The sequence below is a fragment of the Lampris incognitus genome, chromosome 14 (assembly GCF_029633865.1).
Source record: "Lampris incognitus isolate fLamInc1 chromosome 14, fLamInc1.hap2, whole genome shotgun sequence".
NCBI classification, from domain to species: Eukaryota; Metazoa; Chordata; class Actinopteri; order Lampriformes; family Lampridae; genus Lampris; species Lampris incognitus.
Window position 1 is genome coordinate 20,092,432 of NC_079224.1, and position 23,484 is coordinate 20,115,915.

Below are 23,484 nucleotides of genomic sequence, written 5' to 3' on the forward strand. Positions count from 1 at the left end.
AAGATATTTAGATGGTTGTCCTGGACTTTTATATTCTGAAAAAATGTTAAAGGTCTTTGTAGTGCTTAGAAGTGGATGCTTAAACATTTATTATTAATAATAATTTTAAAAAAAGCATCTGTGATATACAGCCTTCGTGTAGAGCTGCTCATCCTGGTGTGAAGATATCGGCAGGCATGTGATCGTGTTTTACATCCATCTCAGCTGTTGTGAGCGTCCACACCGAGTTCCTTTCACCGGTCCATTTTAGGGTTACACAATTATATGTAACGTTGAGGACAAACCCGTGTCCTCTCACAAAAGCCAGTGGAGGGGCTGTGGAACTAATTAGAAAACAATAAGAAGCTCTTGACCGCAAGAAACGGGAACACATGTTGGTTTACGGTCATCACGCACGGCTCTCCCTCCCCCGCCATACATATCGCACCGCTGGCGGTTTCTTGTACTTTGGGGGCATTGGAGCGGCGCTCACCTGGGGGCTCACCTCTCTGTCTTTGGGGTGAGTCCTGGTTTTGCTGATGGGCGAGAGAGCCGAGCTGGCAGACAGCTGCGGTAGCCCCGTGACGTGTGAGATGAGAGTGGGGAATGCGTTAATGAATAGTAGCTCCGGTGTGGAGTTTGCGCGGTCTGCTTTGAGGAGCAGAGGCATCACACGGAGACAAATGCGGTAAACCGTCGCCGCGACCTGGACGTGGACAAAATGCATAGACTAGATACATACACGGAGGCCAAACTCAGTGTGGTGTTTGTGAGACTTCAGAGAGCTTCGTTGCAGAAGTCGCTTTCTTACTTCCACACATGAGAAACAGAAGTCTTGTGTGGCCAGAATGGGAAACTGCACTTTTTTTGGGGGGGGGGGGGGCGCATTCTCGCTTTCATATGGAAACAATACTTTCTGCACCGCCCACCTCTCCTCTCCCTGCCCCTCCTCCCCACCTCCCCTTTGCAGCTTAATGGATAGTCTATTTACTGTGCAACATAAACACAGAGTGAGACCCCAGGACACACATCTGGGTGTGTATATGGGGAGTGGACTGGAGAGGGGGGAGAGGTACAAAGAGGGGCGAGGGAGGGGGAAAAATGTTATGAGAGGCTCAAGTGCCACTTACATACAAATAAACGGTATAGTATATGATAACATGTGCACCTTGTATAGCACCAGCAATGGCTCTAGTGCATGAAACATTTCATTATCAAGTTTAAACATTGTCAAACAGATGGCCTCTGTATTCTTCAAATGTTTAAAGTTGCCTGGGTTTTCACTATAGGGATGTTTAGTCTCTCTTTTTTTGGGACAGGGTGGCCCAGAGCATCATAGTTTACCTAATTCTGCTATGGTGTTTCCCTTTCTTCCATCTATTCATACTGGAATTGAGACTTTGCATGGCCCAGAGCCCATGAAAGGTACTCAAAGCTCTTTAGAAAATATGTACAATTAGCTTAACAGCATCTCCACAGTACATTTACTTACATTAGCATCAACTGGGCTATTGATAGTACCACACTGCAGCAGTCTCAGAAAGTTGGCAAGTAGGCGAGAGGTAATTCTTTCAGGGTTCGATCTATAAGCGGCTCCATATGTGAAATGCATTTTTTGGGCCTAAGGCTGGCATGAAGTCATTTCCATATGGGTGAATTCAAATAGCAAATCTGACAAAAGGTTCTCGCTTGATTAAAACTTTGTAAGCACACGAGGCCAACTTTCCAAGAACGGTCATATATACCAGGTAGGATGTGGTGATGTCACTTTCCATGGTGCCGCCCAGCAGCGAGGGCCTGGCGTTACTGGCGTTAGCGGGCATCAGGCCTGTCTCCAGGGTACTCTGTCACTGCCTATCACAGAGATTTTACCAAAATTGTCTGACAACATCTCGGGGGGGGGGGGGGCTCATGATGATGTGTCAGAAGTACTCCTCTCTTCCTCTCAATCCCCTCTGAACACTAAGCAGAAACATATCAATCTACAACACCGTATACCTATATAGAATCAGATTCAAGATTCAAAGGTTTTTTTTTTTATTTGTTTGAAACTATGCAACAAAAAAAGGAAAAAGGAATAAGATAACATTTAAAACGTTAAAAATCTGAGGAGTAGTACACAGAAAGTATGCGCCGATAAATATCTATATACCAATGTGCAAATACTATACAGATGTGCAAATAGTCTGTTTGAGGAAAGAGTCAGAGGCAAAGGGACAGCTCTGAGTAATGTATAATACACAGTGTAAGTTATCAATCTCATTGTGATGTGGTGCTGAGTGTCCTTATCTGTGTTGGCCTTGTGGCTGCAGAGGCATCTGGCTGAAACAGTCTGTTATAGGGATGGTTTGGGATTCATAATAATCCTTCCAGTCCTGCACCGCCCGGTGCAGTCGTTTCAATGCTAGCGCTGGTCTCAATAACCAAACCGCTGGCCAGCTCCCACTCCTCACTTCAACACAGTCTGCTCAGCAGTTCAGAAGCTGAAATGTAGCAGTAATCAGAAACCTGATTATGTAAAACAAATAAAGGAAAAATGGCCAATCTTAAGGCTGATAAACATATTTTTGAAACTCTGTAATTCATTTTACGTTGGTTTCATGCAATTTTGGGTCAGGAAACAACCACGGAGGAGACAGTAAACATGGGCTGTGAGCTTGTCCTGTACAGTACAGTACAGTACAGTCTTAGTGCCGAGACAGTCTCGGCTGTGGATTCTTACTACAAAGATGTTTGAAAGTGACACCTTCACCCAAATAAGTGTCTTTTTCGCCTCCTGTATTCTCCCTTTCTTATTGCTTTTGTTGGAACAAGGCAAAGGAAGACGCATTGAAAGTTTCGTTCTGCTTAGTGGCTGGTTTACATGCCGAACTAAAGACTGGACCCCATAGATCTGTTAAAGCTATGAAACAATGTTTTGTAATGTTTGCATGTTTTCCTTTGAGCAAGGCAAGGCACACAGTCCCTCAGTATCACACAGAGGACATCGTGTGGTACGCTAGCTTCAAACCACGTTGCTCCACGGTTCAACAAGGTTGATTCACTGTGCGTCTCCTTTGGTCTTCACACATGTGTTTGCAGGGAGCTAATAAAAAACCAAAGGCTGTCTCTCTTCACAGCTAATGAGACATGGAAGCTATTTTATCCCACCACATTTCATGTTTCTGCCCTGTCACTTTGCGCAGTCACACCCCGGTGTGTGCAGACAATTAGGCTGGGGGTCTGAACACGTTTAAAATGCAAGCTGCGTATCTGTGCCTGCACAGGGGCTCATTTAGCACAGGTCTTTCTTTGTTTTTATCAACATACGACACTTGAAATTGATCTGAAACCCAGCTGATTGGACAATTTGTGTGTGCGCGTGCGTGTGCGCGTGTGCGCTTTTCTGTGCCGACACAATATCCATGGTTATGCAGGCAATCCAGCAGACTTTTTGAATGATTTCCAGTATCACTTATTATAGATAAATGTGATTGTATTTACAGTGAGGAATGGGAGTTTTACTCATTTTCACTTGCACCAACAAGAATTGATGGTGGTTAGCTAAAGTGATTTAAAAGATGGCAACCAAAAGCTTAAGGGTTTACTGCCGAGTCAGCAGTTTCCCTTATCGGTGGTTAATCCTCGTATTCGTGTTCGTTCGTGAAGTCTCGTAACTGCTGCTCCATGTTCCCAGGTGGAGAACCTAGACGATGTGTTCAGCAACCTGCTGGGAGAGATGGAGCTTCTCACTCAGGTGAGCAGTTGTGAAAGACAAGCTGGGAAAACAAAAAACACATATTTTTCATCCGTTTAGCAAATTATCCATGCCCAAATTTAGCTTCATATAACAATGTATGTCCAAAAAGATGGAAAAAAATATGCATGATCTTGTAATTTCATAAACACACATTTATTCTCTTCCTGGAAAAAAGAGTTTGTTTGTTTGTTTGTTTGTTTGTTTGGGTCAATGTGTACTCATGGGTGTACTCATGGGTGTGGGTATGAATTTAAACTGATAGTGGTTGAAGCTGCTGTAAAATCCTTCCCATACCCAGTTATCATGCAAAAGGTGCGTCATCACTCACACACAACTTTCAAAACTGTTGTAAAGAAGCCATCTTTTGTCTAAGCTGATAAAAAAAATTGTACAACATTGAATTTTCGAGTTGCTTTCCCCTGAAAAAAACAAAAACACAAACCTGTTCCCTTTCCTTAAAACCCCCCGCTGTCCACCCCAGTGGTTTTACAATGAGCAGTAGGTATAAAAGGTGATTTGTAGATAATTAATAGGGCACTTATAAGCTCTCCCAATACACACAACATAAGCAGACAGTTTAAAAATATTAATAACTGTAAGGGCATCCAGGTGGTGCAGTGGTCTATTCCGTTGCCTACCAACACAGGGATCGCCGGTTCGAATCCCTGTGTTACCTCCGGCTTGGTCGAGCGCCCCTACAAACACAATTGGCTGTGTCTGAGGGTGGGAAGCTGGATGTGGGTATGTGTCCTGGTTGCTGCATTAGCTCTTCCTCTTTTCGGTCGGGGCGCCTGTTCGGGGGGGGGGGATAGCATGATCCTCCCACGTGCTACGTCCCCCTGGCAAAACTCCTCACTGTCAGGTGAAAAGAAGCGGCTGGCGACTCCACATGTATCGAAGGAGGCATGTGGTAGTCTGCAGCCCTCCGCGGATTGGCAGAGGGGGTGGAGCAGCGGACTGGGATGACTCGGAAGAGTGGGGTAAGTGGCTGGATCCAATTGGGGAGAAAAATAAAAGGGGAGGGGGATCATGTGTGTGTATATACATATATATATATATATATATATATATATATGTGTGTGTATATATATATATATATATATATGTGTGTGTGTGTGTGTGTGTCTGTGTGTGCATGACGAGGCAGTAAATGGTATGTTCTTTCCTGAGTAGCTTTATTGACAGCTGATGATTGCTTATGGCATGAAAAAGGCATGTACTGTCTCATAAAGAATTTGCATATATATATATATAAAACCTAGTTAGTCAAGTAAATTAATCACTGGATTATTTTGCTCCTTATTTGTTGAGCACTTTCCCTACCGTTGAGTGTTTCTTTTAACAAAGTTGTATAATATATATACGTAGTATATATATAACAACTGCATCATTAATGCAGACTAGCCTGGCTGGACCAACACATTTGCCTCACCTTATCCCCCCAACCTCCAGGCTTATAATGCTATTATAGACAACTGTTCAAAAATGGAAAAGTGTCTGCCAATTTTAACAAGTGCGTTGTAGGAGCTGTAAGCACCCTATTCCACATTTTCCTAAATATTGCTACTCATTTTAAAGTGTAGCAGGTCAGATTTTATCCATTTCAAGCAAGCATGAATGCTTGCTAGTTGCTAATGCTCCGCTAATGATACGTTGACATGCAGGAGAATAAACGCTCTCAGACACTCAATTCAGCGAGTCTTAGATTTTATTTGCATCAGTGCATTTATTCTTGTTATGTTCCCCGTTTAAAGGTCCAGGGGATGAGGGGAAGTAACAAAGAAGAAGAAAAGTATCCTGGGGGAATAAGGAAGGTGGGAGGCACAACCAGGTGTAAAAACAAACAAATTTATTAACAAAACTAACCCTCAGCCAATGAATACAACAAAAGAGCAACTGAAGACGCTGACTCTTAAATAACCAGGATTAGGTAGTAAAAAAAAAATTCAGATCAGACTGGGAAAAAAAAAACAGCACAGGTTTCACCCTCCTTCTCAAGGAGTATTGATTAGAAACACAAGCGGTCTCTCTGGCTGCCAACAACAGCCCACTGGCACTGGTGGGCGTCTCTCTCCAAGTTATATACCCAGCTGATGAAGGACTGGAATCACCTGGGCTCAACCAGCAGCTCCACATGAAGCAGGGCATTACCTGGAGGGAAATTACACACACACACACACACACACACACACACACACACACCACACGGCACTACAGCCGTAATACCCCCTCCCATAAAAACAAACACTAGGTTTGTATACAAGAGGGTAATTGCACACATACACAACACACGGCACTGGGGCCGTAAGAATTCTCAATCAGAGAATGAACCAAATAAGGCTGTGAAAATGGGTGATTTTGTGCAGGGGAACTGTAGCGGATCGGTGGAGGCAGGCAGAGGGAGTTTGGATACCGAATGAAGAGAACTCAAACCAGCTGGAGCAGTTCTGATCCATCTCGCTCCTCAGTGTGGAGGGAAAGATCTTCAGTATTCTATCCAGAAGGATGACAGACTTCCTACGTAAGAATGCCTACATTGATACTTCAGTACAGATTGGTGGCATTTCTGGAGTTCCAGGGTGCTTAGAACACACTGGAGTTGTCACCCAGCTGATCAGTGAGGTGCACGAAGGGAAGGGTGACCTAGCTGTGCTTTGGCTTGACCTTGCCAATGCATATGGCTCAATACCCCACAAGCTGATTGAGACTACTCTGGACCGACACCATGTACCCAGTAAACTCAATAACCTCATCCTGAACTACTATGGGAACTTCAGGCTCAGAGTCACTTCTGGGAACACAACATCTGACTGGCACCGGCTTGAGAAGGGGATCATAACTGGGTGTACCATCTCAGTTACACTCTTCACCCTTGCCATGAATACGGTGGTCAAGGCAGCTGAAACTGAGTAGAGAGGCCCTCTGTCCAAGTCTGGCGTTCGGCAACTCCCCATCAGAGCCTTTATGGATGACCTCACTGTCACCACATCATTGGTGCCTGGTGGTAGATGGATTCTCCAGGGCTTGGAGAAGTACATCTCCTGGGCAAGGATGCATTAGCCAAATTCAGAGCCATGGTGTTGAAGAGGGGGAAAGTGGTGGACTGGTTTCACTTCTTTCTGGATGGCATTGCAGTCCCATCCATTACTGAGAAACCAGTCAAGACTCTAGGCAAGGTCTTTGACTGTAGCCATAGAGATACAACAGCAAACAACAAGTGGCAAACAACAAGCAAACCCACGGACAGAGGAACATTACCTTTGTCAGGGCTGGTGAGCAGCCTCAGTCACAGCCAAGATCAGCAGCCGGTCTCCTCACCTCTGCATCAGACTGGGAGCTGTGAGTCGACTTGGGGGGGTAGCTCAGGTTCCCAGATCACGTTATGACAACTTCATTGAGACCAGACATAGTGCTATCATCAGCCTCTTCAAAACAGGTGCTCCTTATAGAGCTGACAGTTCCCTGGGAGGACCAGATGGAGGAGGCAAATGAGCAGAAGCGGTTCAAGTACCAGGAGCTGGTGGATCAGTGCCAGAGGAGAGGCTTGGTGGCACATTATGAGCCCACTGAAGTGGGGTGCAGTGGCTTTGCTGGCTGCTCAATGTGCAAGGTCTACATTCTATTTGGCATCACTGGGGCTGCTAAAAGGAAAGCCATCAATTCTTCCATGGAGGCTGCAGATAGAGCCTCCAGATAGCTTTGGATCAGAAGAGGTGATCTGTGGGTCAATACTGCTGGGTCACAAACCAGGGCCTGATCAACCCTGGCTGGGTCGCCTGAGCTAGGGTGTATGATGTTGAAAGACCCGAAACACCCGAGGACCTCAGGAAACTTCACTGATGATGTGTCCCAGTGCATCAGAGGATGTATCTTCGAGTCAAGTCATTTCCCATGATGCATCAGTGTATTTATTCTCAATTGGAGAATCAACCAAATAAGGCTGTGAAAATAAAAAAAGTCTTCCTACAGTCCATCACATTGTGTCTCAAATTGCAACCAGATGACTTGAGGCCCAACCCCATCAGCACTTTTGAAGTAATTGGCCACAAGAAACTCGTGATAGACCTGCTCATCATGGACAAGAACATCGGCCAATTAGACATAGTAGCCTGCGTTGTGTTGCATGAAAACATTTACAGTCAGACAATGATGAGGTATGAAGTCACCCCATCTGGATTGGGCAGCGTTCGGTGGTAGCTAATTTCCTCCGGCATATATGCAGATTCTTTGTCATATCGTGATGGTTTACCGTGATGGTTTGCCAAGCGAAAAGTACTGCACCTCTAATTTATACAAACCAGTCTCATATGCATTTCATTACTGACAGTTTTTATTCCTTGCAGATTATACCTTGCAGATCATGTTCATGAGTGCACCCCTTACCAATATGCGGTCATCAGACATACAAGAACAGAAAGTAATGGCACAAATCGAGAGACCTAATGAGCGTCTGTCTTTTTCAAAAGCCGTTGTGCTGAGACTTGTTCAGCCATTGTGCTGCAGACTGATATGCAGAATTAGAAGAAAACCATTTGGTCAAAGTTATCCCTTACTCTAAAACTCAAGACAACAGGATCCAAAGTAATTTCATTGTTGTTTTGATTGGGCCTGTTCTCTGATTTACTGCCTTGGAGCAAACAGACAGAACAGAGTTCATACGCATGGGTTTCTTATCCCTAACTTAGAGGGCTTTGAGGTGTCGTTTAAACATGAGCCACACCGTATGAGGACATGTGTTTTCATCCACAGTCATCAAGGTTCTGCAACAGTACACGCCAGCATTGTGTTCATGCCAGTAATCTGTCCAGTTTTATTTAGACTGTTTAAAGTATATGATAAAGCCTATAATGATCTTGATTATTTCTGAAATTATTACATCTTTGACATAATCTGGGTCCTGGGGTATTATTTTGATTCAGATATATTATTTGGAATGAAAAAAGAGGTAAAAAAAAAAAAGCTGGTAATGGCACAGCTCTGACAGAGCAGTGTGTTCTCTGCAGCAGGTTAAGTTAGGAAACAGCATGAAGATGTGCAGGGAAGCATAGTCACAAATATAAAACAGTCCCTGGTTATACACTTACTTTAAAAAAATGCACAATCACTCCTGGCAACAACAAAAAACAAACAAACAAACCAAAAAAAAGAAAAAAAGAAGAATTGCAGTAAACGTTAAAGCGGTGTGAATATTCCCCCATCAAGTGTGGCCTTTTATTTTTAGGCTGCTTTGCTCTTTGACTGCAACATTTCGGTGTTGACCTGAACCATACATACAGCAAAGCATCTTTAATATTTCAATCACACTGTAACTACCCTGCATGAAAAACCTTCTCTTTCAACACAGCTATTTTTTTTCTCTCTCAATGCATGTCCAAACGCCACTCAATGAAACGTTAAATTCTTCTCAACTAGAGTTTAGGGCCTTCAGCCGATCCATCAGAAAAGACATCCGTCTCACAGAGAGACAACTTCTCCATCGGCTTCACGGATCTGGATGGTGAGAAAATAAATCTTAGTCATTTCGCAGAAAGACGAAGATATAAAATAGGGGATGTGAACCAGTGGCCAAAGGATGATATGAGGTACTTCTAGCCTACGATGGGAAATGGAGAGTGACAGAGAGGAAAGGTTATGTGGGGACAAGGAGGAAGGAGAATGAGACCAGGTAGAGCAGTGACCACATTGTGTCAGGAAAAGGAAAGTTAAGTGGCTGATAGTGGCAGAATACAATGGAAATGAAGTGATATTTTGGTCTAAAATGACTTCAACAATCATTTATGTGAATGGTAAATGTGACATTTGTATCTACTCCTACATCAAACCTTACCTGAGCCTTGACAGGGGGATGTTTTAATGACAAAATGGAGGTTGTCCCCTTCTCTCCTTCCAGAGTCTCTGAAGGAATTGGAGGATCAAGACCTGGACACACTCGTGGCCGACCTGGGCTCAGAGTCATCCACCCCAGAACCACTGACCAGTTTCACAGATATACAAAATGCACCATCCACCACACTGGGACCTGTATGGGTGGACACCCATTCTCCTCAGACAAACACTGTTGAGCCTACCAGAGTGCTGCAAACAGTAATTTATAACCTATCAGTAATCAACAGGTCCATTCAGAATTTTTTTTTTTTAATGGTGGTTCAAATCTGATTCATCCTCATAATATGCTTCTAGAGTAAACCACAGATGAGGGAAGACAAAATCAAACTGGCTCCAAAGAAGCTGGAAGAGGCCAACGTGAAGAAGGTGGAGACAGCTACATTTTCATAGTCAATTCAAGTCTAACACAGCCAGTAATTTTCCCACCAGATGCACTCCTAAAAAAATCAGCCTCAAAAGTCCAGCTAGCGTAGCGGTCTATTCCATTGCCTATCAACACAAGGATTGGCGGTTCGAGTCCCTGTGTTGCCTCCGGCTTGGTCAGGTGCCCCTACAGACACAATTGGCCGTGTCTGTGGGTGGGAAGCCGATGTGGGTCTGTGTCATGGTCGCTGCACTAGCGTCTCCTCTGGTCGGTTGGGGCGCCTGTTCAGGGGGGAGGGGGAACTGGGGGGGGGGGGTAGTGTGATCCTCCCACACACTACGTACCCCTGGTGAAACTCCTCACTCTTAGGTGAAAAGAAGCGGCGGCAAATCCACATGTATCGAAGGAGGCATGTGGTAGTGTGCAGCCCTCCCCAGATCGCCAGAGGGGGTGGAGCAGCGACCGGGATTGCTTGGAAGGGTGGGGTAATTGGACAGGTACAATTGGAGAGAAAAAAAGGGGAAAAATCCCCCCAAAAAGTGGAAAAAAAAATTGATGAACCTCTTACATTGACCACGTTACGCTAGTTAATTTACAAACTGTGCCCCAATGAACCCAGATGATTGTGAAGGTGCTGATGAATGATGGAGGCTCCAAGACTCTGATGGTGGATGAGAGGCAGACGGTCCGAGACGTCCTGGACAGTCTGTTTGAGAAGACACACTGTGATCCCACCGTAGACTGGAGCCTGTGTGAGACCAACCCCGAGCTGGAGATTGGTGAGATAAACAAGCAGCAACACACCCAGATGTAACACACACATGCAAAACTCATAGAACAACACATAAGAATCATCCGTTCACATATGGATTCATGCATATGCATTATACCTGTTTACACTGCCACACACACATGCACACACACACAAATGACAGACTCAAATATAAACACATCCATGCCAACACAGGTGTGGATGTGCATACACAAACATTTGTTGTTGGTTTTTTTTAGAAAGGGGCTTCGAGGACCATGAGTATTTAGTGGAGCATCTGTCTGCATGGACTTCCAATAGCAAAAACAGTATCTGCTTTGTTTCAAGACCTGAAAAATATAGAATCTTCAAAGAACCTCAGGTTTGTGGAAAAAACGGTCAATTTTATCCATCTTTACTACCAATATTTTAAACCAAATAAAAAAAATCCAATTATACTTCGATAACCCCAAAGGTATTTTACATGTGGAAGAACAGCAAGATGTTTCTGAATGAGGTTAATGAACAAGCCAAAGAACTTCTACTCAAGGTCAGTTACTGAATTCTATCTATCTATCTATCTATCTATCTATCTATCTATCTATCTATCTATCTATCTATCTATCTATCTATCTATCTATCTATCTATCTATCTATCTATCTATCTATCTATCTATCTATCTATCTATCTATCTATCTATCTATCTATCTACATAGACCACAGGTTTCTCCAATATGAAGCATTGAATCTTCATATCGGTTATTTTCTTGTAAGAGCAGTTGACACTTTTCTCCAAATGGTTGAATATCTCATTTTCAAATTAAACTTTTCATATATCTGCTGTGACTTGCCCTTGACCCCAGTTTTGGTCATTATATTTCCCTGCTGATCCTCCAGGAGAGTTTTGAAGGTCAGTCTCTGATGGTCCCGGACCTTGAGGGAGTTCTGTTCCTGAAGGAAGATGGGAAGAAGACTTGGAGGCACCGCTATTTTCTGCTCAGGGCATCGGGGCTCTACTATGTACCCAAAGGAAAGAGCAAGGTACAGCCCTTAAACAAGCAGTAAGGGTTACTGTTGGTATTTTATGGCTCTCTAAAAAGGCTTCAGCCTTGTTCCTTTACTTTTCATGTCTTCACTGTTTGTTTAGAGCAGCAACAAATACACACTGGAGCACATACACACATACATAGCCAGTACTTGAGAAGATCACAATTGTGCGTTGGTCATCCACAACCTAAAAGAGCTACATACAATAGCTTGTTTTGTTGATGGAAATAACCATAGAATTAATTATAGAGTGTCTAAATACCCCCAAAACCTTAAAACAAGCGTAGTCTTTGATGAGCTTCATGCTTACTGATGGGCAACACACCGATGCCAGAGTCACGTGACCTGTTGAGTTTCCAGAGAATTCCTTTGGTCCGCTCTTTTACACAAACTCAGTAATGCTGTGATTGCAATAATAATAGCATAACTGCAACATCTCTCAGCTTACCCTCGACTTCTCTCAAGTTTCGAGTTTATTTGTCACGTATGAAAAGTAAGTTTACGCTTATTCTCATAATGAAATGCTTGATTTGCCGGCTCAACACACCAGTGGCAAATAAAAATACTTGTAAGAGTACTTAGAGTAATCAAAGTGCAAGAACAGGATGCATGTACAAATTTGGTGTTCGGTGCCATTTTGGACAGGTATATCTGATAACATCTCAGTTACCCCAAGCTTATATTAAAAGACGAGTACATGAGGCGTCTGGGTAGCGTAGCGGTCTATTCCGTTGCCTACCAACACGGGGATCGGCGGTTTGAATCCCCGTGTTACCTCCGGCTTGGTCGGACATCCCTACAGACACAATTGGCTATTTCTGCAGGTGGGAAGCCGGATGTGGGTATGTGTCCTGGTCGCTGCACTAGCGCCTCCTCTGGTTGGTTGGGGCGCCTGTTCGGGGGGGGGACTGGGGGGAATAGCGTGACCCTCCAATGCGCTATGTCCCCCTGGTGAAACTCCTCACTGTCAGGTGAAAAGAAGCAGCTGGTGACTCCACATGTGTCAGAGGAGACATGTGGTAGTCTGCAGCCCTCCCTGGATTAGCAGAGGGGGTGGAGCAGCGACTGGGACGGCTTGGAAGAGTGGGGTAATTGGACAGATACAACTGGGGAGAAAAAGGGGGGGGGATGAGAATACATTACAAATCACCTAATGTGTACTTGCTTTGTTTATGTGCTCTTCTCTTTGTGTGGCAGTCGTCTAGTGACCTCGCCTGCTTTATCCAGTTTGACAAAGTCAATATCTACACCACCACCGACTACAAACAGAGATACAGAGCCCCCACTGACTTCTGCTTCATACTAAAGGTAACAGAGCGTGAAAAAGGATGGTAATATCCACCCATCTGACAAAGTACAGACATCCAGAAGAAGCCAAAAGTGTTGTAATAGTTGTCTAACATGTCCCAGTAGACCAGTCCAGTAGCGGACTTCACGTTAGGGGCCTGACCCATTATGAAATGTTCGGCCTTTGTTGATTAATGAAAAAATAAGTATGTCTGTTGAGCTGTATTGTCTCCAGAACATTCTGACAACTCTCCCTGTTGATTTGCATGTTTAAATAAAGCTGTGTTGTGCAGGAAGCAGAGCAAACATCTCTCACATCCTCGTGGCTTCTGCGAAAACCATTCATGTGCGGGTCCCACATGGTATTTCTTCAAAGGCACAAATGGCAGAGAAATACTTAAGGGGGATAAAAGAGCGTGGGATGGAAAGAGTGCAAAAGGAGAAGCAGAAAACAGAAACAGACAGCAACTGAAATTGCGCTTAGCTCGCTTTTGTCCAGCACAACTCAACGGTAACTGCCTATAAAACAAAGCCCTTATAGAGTTGCTTCATCATGTAACACAGACTCTAATTTAGCACAGACACAGCCTGCACACAGAGAATGAAACCAGGTGTGGCGTAGCGTCGGTGGGAGTCGGTGTGTGTGTGTGTGTGTGTGCGTGCGTGTGTGTGTGTGTGTGTGTGTGGGGGGGTTAAAGCCTTTGTGGGGTTTGTGGCTTCCAATTTGAAAGGGTGCCTGGGGTCACGAAGTCAACACCCAAACACTCAAGGATCGCAGTGTATTGAACGGGTCATTTGTTCCTATGGCAACTGCGGAGGTAAATTCTATACACCAGCAGCACAGTTTGTGGCTTTTCACACATAAATGAACAAAAGGCGAGGGGAAGGTTGAGCCTGATGAGGCTGGAGTTTACACACCACCTCTGGTTTGCAACAGATAAAGCTCGAGAAACGAGCTGAGCAAGTATGTGCGTGTTGGTGATGACGGTGGCGGTTATGGCTAATGTGATGGGAGCGTGAGAGGGGTGAAGACAAGGTCATCCAGAAAGTGGTCACTGGGCTGCCATTGCTTCTCTCACCCAGAGGGCAAAGTGCAGCTGGCTTTGTAAATAACTGGTTCTCATCCTGAATGTTGGGGCAGCCATACTGAATAATATCATGTTGGCAACAAAAAAAAAAGTTTTTATTCTTATTAAATTTTTTTCAGGTTTAGAGTTTAAAGTAACGATCCCAATTTTGAGTGTTTACCAATCAATGATCCCAAATTTGAGTGTTTACCAATCAATGATTTATCAAATAACCCATAAAAACAAACATTTTGGTGTCATGATTTTTCTTAAATGCTGTTATTTTTGCTCGTGCATTGTGGGGCTGTAGGCAATATCTTGTTTGCAGAGGCTGTGTGGCAAATAAAGATGATTAGTTGCACAATGGTCAATGACACATGCTACGTATCCCGTAGGGCTGTTTCAGGCCACGTTACCTATGTATGTTTTCCAAGTCTGACTTTGTAAATGAACCCCCATTTAAAGCTCAAGACTTTGCTTTGTGAAATACCTGTTTTTAAAGTCTACTGTTGCTGAAGTGCCTTTGCGGATTTTTGGTAACGTGAGTGTTTTCTGCCCTCTGCTGGCCATTACGTGACTGCACTACATCGTAGCCCTGTGACCTGCACAGCCACAGGAGGTTTGTTTCCCTCAAGCCCATGTTTAAACCCTTGGTCCTGTGGTTTGTCCTCAGCACGCCTGCATCCAGAAGGAGTCAGACTACATCAAGTTTCTGTGTTGCGAGAATGAACACACACTCTCCCTTTGGGTCAACGCCATCAGAGTAGCCAAGGTAAGAGACTATCCAATTAGTATTTTCTTTACAAAAAGCTTTGACTCATTATTCATCTGCATCAAATGAGTGGATAAATGAAGTAAATGATTATCATAGAATCAAAGCTTTGGATATTATCATCATTGAATTTTTTTGCCATTGCCACATTTTAAAACAAGTCATTGTCAGAAAACATTTCCTCTTAAGACTTACAGCACCCACTGTAAGTATGTGAAATGATGTGCAGTAAGCAAGGCATGCATTTTATTGACTATTCATATCTATATATTTTGACTTTTAGATCAAAATTCTGTATATATTTGTAAGACACAGGATTTAGAGAAATAGGAAAGCCCTTGCTTTTTGCATCCAGTTATTATTAAGTACAGCACAGCACAAGTACAGCACATTTACAACAAAGACAATTTACATCAATACTACATTCCTGGGGCAGTTAGCAATATCAGTTATGTATTCAGTGTAACGACAGCATCCTATTTATAGTAAATTATTTACTTACCAGTGATCAATCCAAACATCTTTTATGACAGAGGCCATAGTTTGGCCTCAGTTTGACAGCATGACATGGTCAACAAGCCTGGCTCTCATTTCATTTGAAAGAGTGACGTCTTCCACCTTGTTGACCACAACCTACCATGACCTGAGCTACAGCCCTGTCCTTCATTAGTCCATGTTGTGTCAAACTGCCCGACAGGGGGCATCCGTGTGGTGTGACGGTCTATTCTGTTGCCTACCAACACAGGGATCGCCGGTTCGAATCCCTGTGTTACCTCTGGCTTGGTCGGGTGTCCCTACAGACACAATTGGCCGTGTCTGCAGGTGGGAAGCCGGATGTGGGTATGTGTCCTGGTCGTGGCAGTAGCTCCTCCTCCAGTCGGTCGGTTGGGGCACCTATTCGGGGGGGATAGCGTGATCCTCCCACGCGCTACGTCCCCCTGGTGAAATTCCTCACTGTCAGGTGAAAAGAAGCGACTCCACATGTATGGGAGGAGGCGTGTGGTAGTCTGCAGCCCTCCCCGGATCGGCAGAGGGGGTGGAGCAGCGACCGGGACGGCCCGGAAGAGTGGGGTAATCGGCCGGATACAATTGGGGAGAAAAAGGCGGGCAAAAATCCACCAAAAAAGAAAAACAAAAAAAACAAACAAACAAACAAAAACCAAACAGCCCAACAGGTTCCCTCGCAGCCTCTGATGTAATTGAGGCTTAAGTAATTACCAGCTGTGTAGCGCCGCATTATGTAATAACGCCGCATTATGTAATAATGTAATAAATTTTCACATCATTATGTAATAACGCCACGTTTTTTTCAAATCAAGACATACATTTTGGTGGTTTATTGCATAATGCACCAAATTATTGCATTTTCTTCATAAAAAAGTGTAACATCCGCATTTTGTAATAACCGGTGCAATATGTAACAACTTATTACAAAATGCGGATGTTACACTTTTTTATGAAGAAAATGTAATAATTTGGTGCATTATGCAATAAACCACCAAAATGTATGTCTTGATTTGAAAAAAACGTGGCGTTATTACAGAATGATGTGAAAATTTATTACATTATTACATAATGCGGCGTTATTACATAATGCGGCGCTACAAACTGTGCTGCAAAGCGATTCACCATGCAGGGCCATGTTGTTAACGGCACGACACAAGGTTGTGAACGTGTGGTATTGATTTAACGAGCGGCATGTTTACTGATCAGCATTTCAACATTGTACCGCTGTGAGGTGGCTGTTTGTGTGTGTGTGTGTGTGTGTGTGTGTGTGTGTGTGTGTGTGTTTTGAGAATAGAGCACATGATTTGGCGTTTTGCCCTTTGTATGTAATTCTTAAGCAGCTCGGTGTGTCTTTTGCAGTAAGAGTTTTGCACATTTTAAACTGTCTTCTGAACAATAAGCCAAAGGAAAGTAAACTTAAGTAAAGTTCAAGTATATTCCCCACTAATATCAATGTACTAGTAGCATACTTGTAAGTATACTTAAGTATAATTTTGTTTGGTGTATCTCTGATAAGTACTTTGAAAAGTAAACTGAAAGCATACTCGCTGATTTTTAGTTTAAAATAAGTACGCTAATAGCGCACTTGAATAAACTACTTTTTTTGTAAGGGACGCCAAGAGAGGAACATGCTTACCATCACCCACAAGGAAGAGAAACTCAAACTAGCAAATGTTTCATGAGTTCAAGCATGGTTTTTTATTGACAGTGCAAAAAGGGAGAAAATCTAAAATTATTGAATTGCTTTTCAAAATCTTTCATACTTGCATTTATTGTGTGTGTGTGTGAGGTCTTATCGATTGGTCTCGGGACTGGACCCACTGTAAAGATTATGCTGCTGTGTAAAAGCCAAGAGCATCACTTAACCGAGTGACAGATTAAACAAGCAGAGCTACTGGCCATGTGAGCATGTCAACACGCTGCGTTTGTTAGCACAGACCCTCACTTTAACCAGCGACAGCCAGACAGCGGGGGAAGACAGTAAAAGGTTCTTACCCTCTCTGTGGGTTTAGTATGGGACCACGCTGTACAGGAACTACTGGGTTGCAGTGAAGAGAAACTCCAGATTGTCCTCCGCACTGCCACTCTCCGGCCAGCCTGCATCAAGACCACTGACACCCTCGAAGGTTAGACCTCATATTCTCAGTCCACGCACATTCAGCACACGTGTGTACGTATATACACATCCATGCATGAACAAGCACAAGTGCATGCTGGACTGCAGGACACAAAGGTTGCAGTAATTTGACTGTCTGGTTGCATCATATGTATCAGGTGACACTTTTAAGCGCTTGATCAAAGGACAGAAAGGATTGTTTTTATTGTTATTGGATGGAAATGGTTGTGCTCTTTGTGTTGGCTGGTTACAGGTTGTGTTGTCTTGTGTTAATTACAGAAGAGAATGTTACTTTTGATCAGTACAAACCACATAAAGGCATGGATGCATGCACATCCACGCCAGCACACACACGTACTCTCTCTCTCTCTCTCTCTCTCTCTCTCGCTCTCTCGCTCTCTTTCTCTCTCTCACACACACACACACACACACAAAAAATCATGCATTTTTCCAAAGATGCATTTAGGAACAATATTCAGAATAGCTGTTACAACAGCAGTGGCAAAAAATTAGAAAAAAGGAAAAAATGTGAGAAAAACTGCAAAAAAGAAAAAAAATGCGGAAAAAAAGAGAAAAAATGCGCGAATAACAGGGAGGACAGTGGAATGGTGAGGATGCAAGGAGTAGAGGTGACGAAGGCGTATGAGTTTAAATACTTGGGGTCGACTGTCCAAAGTAACGGGGAGTGCAGAAGAGAGGTGAAGAAGAGAGTGCAGGCAGGGTGGAGTGGGTGAAGAAGAGTGTCAGGAGTGATTTGTGACAGAAGGGTACCAGCAAGAGTTAAAGGGAAGGTTTACAAGATGTTAGTGAGACCAGCTATGTTATATGGTTTGGAGACAGTGGCACTGACGAAAAGACAGGAGGAAGAGGTGGAGGTGGCAGAGTTGAAGATGATAAGATTTTCACTGGGAGTGATGAAGGACAGGATTAGGAACGAGTATATTAGAGGGACAACTCGGCTTGGATGGTTTGGAGACAAAGCAAGAGAGGCAAGATTGAGATGGTTTGGAAAGGTGTGGAGGAGAGATGCTGGGTATATTGGGAGAAGGATGCGGAATATGGAGCTAACAGGGAAGAGGAAAAGAGGAAGGCCAAAGAGGAGGCTTATGGATGTGGTGAGGGAGGACATGCAGGTGGCTGGTGTGACAGAGGAAGATGCAGAGGACAGGAAGAGATGGAAACGGATGATCCGCTGTGGCGCCCCCTAACGGGAGCAGCTGAAAGTAGTAGTAGTACATTCAGAATAGCTGTCACAACAGCAGCAGCAAAAAAGCATTTCTCATTGACACAAAGTGGAATTTCTCATTTCTATATTTGATTGTATCTACATTGTCCTTATACAGCAAGAGGTGACGGTCCCACCCATCAGACCAGCCAGCAGCCTGTCTGAGCGGCAGCAAATATCTGCTCCTTTCTCCGCCACTCAGCATGAAGATGACCTACTAGAGCTACCGCCAGACTTCATCCCTCCACCCCCACCCGGTCACAGCAATTCCTGACAAAGCCCCCCCCCACCCCCAACTCCTCATGAGAAAATAATCTTTCCCTGTTCTTCTCAAGCCCAATCTGTATGCCACCTCTAACCCCATCCACCCCCTAAACTCAGGATAAAATTCATCCTCCCACCATTTTTGCGGTTTGTCCACCTTTTACCTTGCTTGTGTACATGCTGCTGTTCAACCCCCATTACTATTTGTTATGGGGGTTGAACAGCAGTGCAGCGATGCTGTTGAGGGTTGAATGCGCCTCCTATCTTACCATGGCTGCATTTTTAATGACTTACAGACCGTCTATGCAGACTAAGTTCAGCTGAATTGTAAACCATGGTGCTTTGGCTTTTACAGTCCAGGATTTATGTGCAAAACATACACAGGTCTGACTGTTTTGCCCCCCCCCCTTTTTTTTCCTCTCCCCAATTGTACTCGGCCAATCACCCCACTCTTCTGAGCCGTCCCGGGTGCTGCTCCACCCCCTCTGCCGATCCGGGGAGGGCTGCAGACTACCACATGCCTCCTCCCGTACATGTGGAGTCACCAGCCACTTCTTTTCACCTGACAGTGAGGAGTTTCACCAGGTGGACGTAGCATGTGGGAGGATCACGCTATTTCTTACAGTTCCCCCTCCCTCCCCCCGAACAGGTGCCCTGACTGACCAGAGGAGGCGCTAGTGCAGCGACCAGGTCCGGCTTCCCACCCGCAGACACGGCCAATTGTGTCTGTAGGGACTCCCGACCAAGCCTGAGGTAACACGGGGATTCGAACCGGCGATCCCCGAGTTGGTAGGCAACGGAATAGACCGCTACGCCACCTGGACGCCACAACATACACACGTCTGACTGTTTCAACAAATCTTTGATTTAACAGATCTTATAATCGCTGCAGTTTCCGAGTGCAGCACTTTTGCTTTGGCCTGACTTGTGTCATGTTGTGATGCAGCAAACGGTCACAACATGAATAGACATTATTATTTATTCTGACGTATGAAGGGCGTTATGCACTTGTAATTTGTCTTGACATCTGGAAGGACACATTCCCTTCAGAGAAGATCATGGATAAATGCTGAGGTCATGTAGAGCATCTCAATCAGACCAATTCTGGAGATGAAAACTTTATTTTTTCCCATCTAAACAAACAAACAAACAAAATAAGCCTTAACACATGTTGGGTGTATGGTTTCAATGAGCTGTTTATTACAAAAGGACTGTACATAAATTTCCATGAACACGTACAGTATGTACAAACCGAGAGGAGAGAAGACAAATATCGGACTCTGTTCCAATGAACATTTAAGTTACAGGTTGTGTTGTTGTTTTTATTTTTTGTTTTTTATTATTATTTTTTTTAATGCTTCATTGTAAGAAAATTCACAACAGAGAAAGGCGCCTTCAGCTGCGATGCCCTGAAACGCTAAACGTTGAGTGGTAAACATTACACAGTTCTGCATGTCAGCGCTTGTCTTGCAATTTCTCTTGGAAAAAAAACAATAAATAAATTAATCCACATACGACTGTGAGCAAAACCCCTCCACAGCAGTGTCAGACAAAGAGACCTTAAGAAACAACTCAGATGCAAAGCTAAAAATGCCTCAGGTAAAAAAAAAAAAAAGGTTGTTTCCTTACAGACAAATTGAGCTGCGATGATGGAAAAAAACATACAATCAGCAATGCATCGAGAAATCATTCACGACTATAAATCATTCACTGTTCAGTAGCAAGTGAAACGTATTCATCTGTAGGATGCTCTGATGCATGGAGGATGAATGAACACTGCTCATACTGAGTAGCTCCGCATCCTGTCGTCTTGCACACGAGCCTGCATCGAAACCTCATACTCGAGAACTCTGGGTCATAATATCCACCTTTTAAATTTGTATTTGCATATATATATATATATATTTTTTTTTTTGGATGTTCCCCCTTTTCTCCCCAATTGTATCTGGCCAATTACCCCACTCTTCCGAGCCATCCCGGTCGCTGCTTCACCTCCTCTGCCGATCCGGGGAGGGCTGCAGACTACCGCGTGCCTCCTCCAATACATGTGGAGTCGCCAGCTGCTTTTTTTCACCTGACAGTGAGGAGTTTCGCCAGGAGGATGTAGCGCATGGGAGGATCACGGTATTAACACCCCCAGTTCCCCCTCCCCCCACCTGAACAGGCGTCCCCGGCCGACCAGAGGAGGCGCTAGTGCGGCGACCAGGACACATACCCACATCCGGCTCCCCACCCGCAGACACAGCCAATTGCATCTGTAGGGACGCCAGACCAAGCCGGAGGTAACACAGGGATTCGAACCGCCAATCCCCGTGTTGGTAGGCAACGGAATAGACCGCTACGCTACCTGGATGTGCCACCTTTTCTTCTTTTCAAAATATTTTTATCGAATTTTTTACCAACAGTGAACAGGGTTGGGCACACATATTCTACCTCCAGTTTCTCAAACGGCCAGCACATCAGCACCAAATATCAGGCCTTCCAAGTACGGCCCAGCGCTGACCACTCTAAGTGCCAAATCCCAAAGGCAGGAGTTTAACAATGCTAAAGGAAAGTCACCACCAGCATGTTCAGTATAGTACAGTGCTTTCTATTCTAATGCCAGCAATCATTCTGTGCTAGAAGGCGATGCGTTTTGATGTCGGTGGATATGTAATCCTAGAAAGACACTCTTGAGATCATCACAACTCCAAAGTTTTTGGGGGGATTGCAGCTAACCAATCCCCCCCCTTTACGTAATCAGCTCTGCAAACCAAGAGTGCAGAAATCAAGACAATCTGTAATATCTGAATGACGCTGTGGCACCCCGTCATTCATATGCGGTGCAAACCCCTTCACCGCTGCTGTACAGAGAGAAAGGATGTCAGTATAGGAGCCTATGAATCTAACGGTTGTACACTCAAGTGCCTAAAACGAACTGCTGAATTGCCTACATTCGCTATGATTTTTTAAAAAAAAGAGTGTGAGTAAGGTTACATTCAAAATTGAACGTTTACCCTAAGTTACAAAATCAGGAGACACAAACCCTTCGCTACATTTTTTTTTTTATGAGCAGACGATTTTTGACAGACTTGCACTTGTGTTGAGGTTGTTACGGCAGGTGATTATGGTTGTACTGAGCACCAAAGTTAAGCACCATACCAGTAACCACTGAAAGAGCAGAGGATCACCTGCCCTGTAAGTGTTTGAGTTAGTGGAGCTCGCAGATAAGATAGCTTGGATGCAACTCTGGCGTTGCGATCAGAGTCATAATTAAGACTAGAAAGTCGTCAAAAGTTGCTGACAACTCATCAGTGCAATTATTCCAACACTATGGAGATCATGACATTATGAAAAAAAAACACACACACAGTAATCGCTTCTTCCTCTTCTTCACATTTGAAGCAGGACGCAGCTCTGCTACAGTAGCTGGACAGCATAATAAAATATAATAGTGATGATGAAGTTGTCCATCCATCCGTTTTGTTTGCCAAGGGGCGGGGGGGGGGGAGCTGCAGCCTTTCCCTGCAAACTTTTAGGCACAAGACAGGGAGACAACTTGGGACAGGTCGTCAGTCCGCCGCAGGGCCAATCGCTCAAGCTCTTCACTCATACCTGCTGGCAATTTAGAGTCTCCAATTCAGCTGGCATGCATGCAAGTCTTTGGACTATGGGGGGAAACCGGTGTAACCAGGGTACCAAGGAAAAACCCACATAACAAAGGAAGGATCGTGCAATCGCCACACCGAGGGGCCAAGGGGTGGGGGGTGGGGGGACACAACCTGGGACCCCCATGCTGTGAGGCAAGAGTACTAACCAGAAAATGTAATGTTGTCCATCACAAAACAAAAAAAGAAAAAAGTTAATGTGCGATTTCCTGGCCAACCTTGACCTACAACACAGCCATGTGCTGTGCTGAAACCGGTATAAAAAAAAGGAAACCGGATTTAAACCCCATCCGATCTCGGCACCGCCCACGCGTCCCATTGACCACTCTCACTGACGCTGATGGAAACTCACAGGTGAAACACATTACTGACAGTTATACTGGCGGCTTCTCACGTTACAGTATATATACAAGTTATAGAAACAGAAAGAAACTCCACCAGGAAGAAACAACTAAAAACGGTTCATATCTTCTTCTTTTTTTTAGTAATGCATTCTATATATTCAGTATCTCCTTTTTTTTCCTTTTTTTTAACTCCCTTTGGTTCCCACCCACCTTGTCCCCATTTCCTCCTGCTTTCCCCACCCACACATAGTGTAATAAATAGATATCTCAGGGTTTGTTGCCCCCCACCCATCAAACATCTGTGATTTGGACACCGACAACGTCAAACATTCGGTTGTGTCCTAATGCACTTGTTGATGTTGGTTTGTCCTTTTTTAGCTCTTTTTTTTAATGAAGTAAGATGGATTATTTGTTCTTTTTCATGGAGGAGGGGGGGGTCTTTTGGGGTGTGGCTACTTAGTCTGCTGGCCTACAATGTAAGTAAAGGA

General features: G+C 44.2%; 1 pseudogene; it reads left to right on the forward strand.

Moving 5' to 3' along the window:
- The first annotated feature begins 1,740 nt into the window (after window positions 1-1,740).
- LOC130124361 (amyloid beta A4 precursor protein-binding family B member 1-interacting protein-like) lies at window positions 1,741-19,099 on the forward strand (annotated as a pseudogene).
- The last annotated feature ends 4,385 nt before the right edge of the window (window positions 19,100-23,484 follow it).